Source organism: Schistocerca gregaria, unplaced genomic scaffold (genome assembly GCF_023897955.1).
Source record: "Schistocerca gregaria isolate iqSchGreg1 unplaced genomic scaffold, iqSchGreg1.2 ptg000422l, whole genome shotgun sequence".
Lineage (NCBI taxonomy): Eukaryota > Metazoa > Arthropoda > Insecta > Orthoptera > Acrididae > Schistocerca > Schistocerca gregaria.
In genome coordinates this window covers 4741887-4746933 of record NW_026061853.1, presented here as the reverse complement: position 1 = coordinate 4746933, position 5047 = coordinate 4741887, and positions in this window count along the sequence as shown.

Below are 5047 nucleotides of genomic sequence, written 5' to 3'. Positions count from 1 at the left end.
CATTGGCCGCTCTTCTCTCTGAAACGGTTGTACTTATCGTCTGCAAAGCTATGGCGCGTGCTGCGGTATGCGGAGACACTAAAAGCACCATAGTAGAACACAGATGAAGGTTCTAAGTTGATGTAATAGCCAGTAAGAAGTAGTCCAATTCAAGTTTTATTTATCGATTATTGACTTTTTAGCTGGCTTTGGTGCCTTGGACATGAGCTAGGACCTTAAGATTCTGCATGAAAGAGGACTAGCAGCCGAGTGCACGGGAGAATGTGAAAAGTGTTCATTTGTAGTAAAAACCTAGAAATCCGTCCGTTTTTGTCATTTGTTATCGAATCGACTTAAAGCCAGATCGTCTCATTGATCGCTCTTCTCTCTGAAACGATTGTACTTATCGTCTGCAAAGCTATGTCGCGTGCTGCGGTATGCGGAGACACTAAAAGCACCATAGTAGAACACAGATGAAGCTTCTAAGTTGATGTAATAGCCAGTAAGAAGTAGTACAATTCAAGTAATAGGTATTGATTATTGACTTTTTAGCTGGCTTTGGTGCCTTGGACATGAGCTAGGACCTTAAGAATCTGCATGAAAGGAGGACTAGCAGCCGCGTTGGATAGGAGAATGTGAAAAGTGTTCATATGTAGTAAAAACCTGAGAAATCCGTCCGTTTTCGTCATTTGTTATCGACTCGACTTAAAGCCAGATCTTCACATTGGCCGCTCTTCTCTCTGAAACGGTCCTAATTATCGTCTGCAAAGCTATGTCTCGTGCTCCGGTATGCGGAGACACTAAAAGCACCATAGTAGAAAACAGATGAAGCTTCTAAGTTGATGTAATAGCCAGTAAGATATAGTACAATTCAAGTTTTAGGTATCGATTATTGGCTTTTTAGCTGGCTTTGGCGCCTTGGACATGAGCTAGGGCCTTAAGATTCTGCATGAAAGGAGGACTAGTTGCCGAGTTGCACGGGAGAAAGTGAAAAGTGTTCATATGTAGTAAAAACCTGAGAAATTAGTCCGTTTTCGTCATTTGTTATCGAATCGACTTAAAACCAGATCGTCACATTGGTCGCTGTTTTCTCTGAAACGATTGTACTTATCGTCTGCAAAGCTATGTCGCGTGCTGCGGTATGCGGAGACACTAAAAGCACCATAGGAGAACACAGATGAAGGTTCTAAGTTGATGTAATAGCCAGTAAGAAATAGTCCAATTCAAGTTTTAGGTATCGATTATTGACTTTTTAGCTGCCTTTGGTGCCTTGGACATGAGCTAGGACCTTAAGATTCTGCATGAAAGGAGGACTAGCAGCCTAGTTGCACGGCAGAATGGGTAAAGTGTTCATATGTAGTAAAAACCTGAGAAATCCGTCCGTTTTCGTCATTTGTTATCGAATCGACTTAAAGCCAGATCGTCACATTGGCCGCTCTTCTCTCTGGAACGGTTGTACTTATCGTCTGCAAAGCTATGTCGCGTGCTACGGTAAGCGGAGACACTAAAAGGACCATAGTAAAACACAGATGAAGCCTCTAAGATGATGTAATTGCCAGTAAGAAGTAGTACAATTCAAGTTTTAGGTATCGATTATTGAATTTTTAGCTGGCTTTGGTGCCTTGGACATGAGCTAGGACCTTAAGATTCTGCATGAAAGGAGGACTAGCAGCCGAGGTGCACGGGAGAGTGTGAAAAGTGTTCACATGGAGTAAAAACCTGAGAAATCCGTCCGTTATCGTCATTTGTTATCGAATCGACTTAAAGGCAGATCGTCACATTTGCCGCTCTTCTCTCTGAAACGGTTGTACTTATCGTCTGCAAAACTATGTCGCGTGCTGCGGTATGCGGAGACACTAAAAGCACCATAGTAGAACACAGATGAAGCTTCTAAGTTGATGTAATAGCCAGTAAGAAGTAGTACAATTCAAGTTTTACGTATCGATTATTGACTTTTTAGCTGGATTTGGTGCCTTGGACATGAGCTAGGACCTCAAGATTCTGCTTGAAAGGAGGACTAGCAGCCGCGTTGCACGGGAGAATGTGAAAAGTGTTCATATGTAGTAAAAACCTTAGAAATCCGTCCGTTTTCGTCATTTGTTATCGAATCGACTTAAAGCCAGATCGCCACATTGGCCGCTCTTCTCTCTGGAACCGTTGTACTTATCGTCTGCAAAGCTATGACGTGTGCTGCGGTATGCGGAGACACTAAAACCACCATAGTAAAACACAGATGAAGCATCTAATTTAATGTAATAGAAAGTAAGAAGTAGTACAATTCAAGTTTTAGGTATCGATTATGGACTTTTTAGCTGGCTTTGGTGCCTTGGGCATGAGCTAGGACCTTAAGAATCTGCATGAAAGGAGGACTAGCAGCCGAGTTGCACGGGAGAATGTGAAAAGTGTTCATATGTAGTAAAAACTTGAGAAATCCGTCCGTTTTCGTCATTTGTTATCGACTCGACTTAAAGCCAGATCATCACATTGGCCGCTCTTCTCTCTGAAATCGTCGTAATTATCGTCTGCAAAGCTATGTCTCGTGCTCCGGAATGCGGAGACACTAAAAGCACCATAGTAGAAAACAGATGAAGCTTCTAAGTTGATGTAATAGCCAGTAATATATAGTACAATTCAAGTTTCAGGTATCGATTATTGACTTTATAGCTGGCTCTGGAGCATTGGACATGAGCTAGGACCTTAAGATTCTGCATGAAAGGAGGACTAGCAGCCGAGTTGCACGGGAGAATGTGGAATGTGTTCATATGTAGTAAAAACCTAGAAATCCGTCCGTTTTCGTCATTTGTTACCGAATCGACTTAAAGCCAGATCGTCACATTGGCTGCTCTTCTCACTGAAACGGTTGTACTTATCGTCTGCAAAGCTATGTCGCGTGCTGCGGTGTGCGGAGACACTAAAAGCACCATAGTAGAACACAGATGAAGGTTCTAAGTTGATGTAATAGCCAGTAAGATGTAGTCCAATTCAAGTTTTAGGTATCGATTATTGACTTTTTAGCGGGCTTTGGTGCCTTGGACATGAGCTAGGACCTTAAGATTCTGCACGAAAGGAAGACTAGCAGCCGAGTTGCACGGGAGAATATGAAAAGTGTTCATATGTAGTAAAAACCTGAAAAATCCGTCCGTTTTCGTCATTTGTTATCGACTCGACTTAAAGCCAGATCGTCACATTGGCCGCTCTTCTCTCTGAAATCGTCGTAATTATCGTCTGCAAAGCTATGTCTCGTGCTCCGGAATGCGGAGACACTAAAAGCACCATAGTAGAACACAGATGAAGCTTCTAAGTTGATGTAATAGCCAGTAAGATATAGTACAATTCTAGTTTTAGGTATCGATTGTTGACTTATTCGCTGGCTTTGGTGCCTTGGACATGAGCCAGAATCTTAAGATTCTGCATGAAAGGAGGACTAGCAACCGCGTTGCACGGGAGAATGTGAGAAGTGTTCATATGTAGTAAAAACCTGAGAAATCCGTCCGTTTTCGTCATTTGTTATCGAATCGACTTAAAGCCAGAATGTCACACTGGCCGCTCTTCTATCTGAAACGGTTGTACTTATCGTCTGCAAAGCTATGTCGCGTGCTGCGGTATGCGGAGACACTAAAAGCACCATAGTAGAACACAGATGAAGGTTCTAAGTTGATGTAATAGCCAGTAAGAAGTAGTCCAATTCAAGTTTTAGGTATCGATTATTGACTTTTTAGCTGGCTTTGGTTCCTTGGACATGAGCTAGGACCTTAAGATTCTGCATGAAAGGAGGCCTAGCTGCAGAGTTGCACGGGAGAATGTGAAAAGTGTTCATATGTAGTAAAAACCTGAGAAATCCGCCCGTTTTCGTCATTTGTTATCGAATCGACTTAAAGCCAGATCGTCACATTGGCCGCTCTTCTCTCTGGAACGGTTGTACTTATCGTCTGCAAAGCTATGTCGCGTGCTACGGTAAGCGGAGACACTAAAAGGACCATAGTACAACACAGATGAAGCCTCTAAGATGATGTAATTGCCAGTAAGAAGTAGTACAATTCAAGTTTTAGGTATCGATTATTGAATTTTTAGCTGGCTTTGGTGCCTTGGACATGAGCTAGGACCTTAAGATTCTGCATGAAAGGAGGACTAGCAGCCGAGGTGCACGGGAGAGTGTGAAAAGTGTTCACATGGAGTAAAAACCTGAGAAATCCGTCCGTTTTCGTCATTTGTTATAGAATCGACTCAAAGCCAGATCGTCACATTGGCCGCTCTTCTCTCTGAAACGGTTGTACTTATCGTCTGCAAAGCTACGTCGCGTGCTGCGATATGCGGAGACACTAAAAGATCCATAGTATAACACAGATGAAGCTTGAAAGTTGATGTAATAGCCAGTAAGAAGTAGCACAATTCAAGTTTTAAGTATCGATTATTGACTTTTTAGCTGGCTTTGGTGCCTTGGACATGAGCTAGGACCTTAAGATTCTGCATGAAAGGAGGACTATAAGCCGAGTTGTACGGGAGAATGTGAAAAGTGTTCATATGTAGTAAAAACCTAGAAATCCGTCCGTTTTCGTCATTTGTTATCGAATCCACTTAAAGCCAGATCGTCATATTGGCCGCATTTATGTCTAAAACGGTTGTACTTATCGTCTGCAAAGCTATGTCGCGTGCTGCGGTATGCGGAGACACTAAAAGTATCATAGTAGAACACAGATGAAGTTTCTAAGTTGATGTAATAGACAGTAAGAAGTAGTACAATTCAAGTTTTAGGTATCGATTATTGACTTTATAGCTATCTTTGTTGCCTTGGACATGAGCTAGGACCTTAAGATTCTGCATGAAAGGAGGACTAGCAGCTGATTTGCATGGGAGAATGTGAAAGGTGTTCATATGTAGTAAAAACCAGAGAAATCCGTCCGTATTCGTCATTTGTTATCGACTCGACTTAAAGCCAGATCTTCACAGTGGCCGCTCTTCTCTCTGAAACGGTTGTACTTATCGTCTGCAAAGCTATGACGTGTGCTGCGGTATGCGGAGACACTAAAACCACCATAGTAAAACACAGATGAAGCTTCTAAGTTGATGT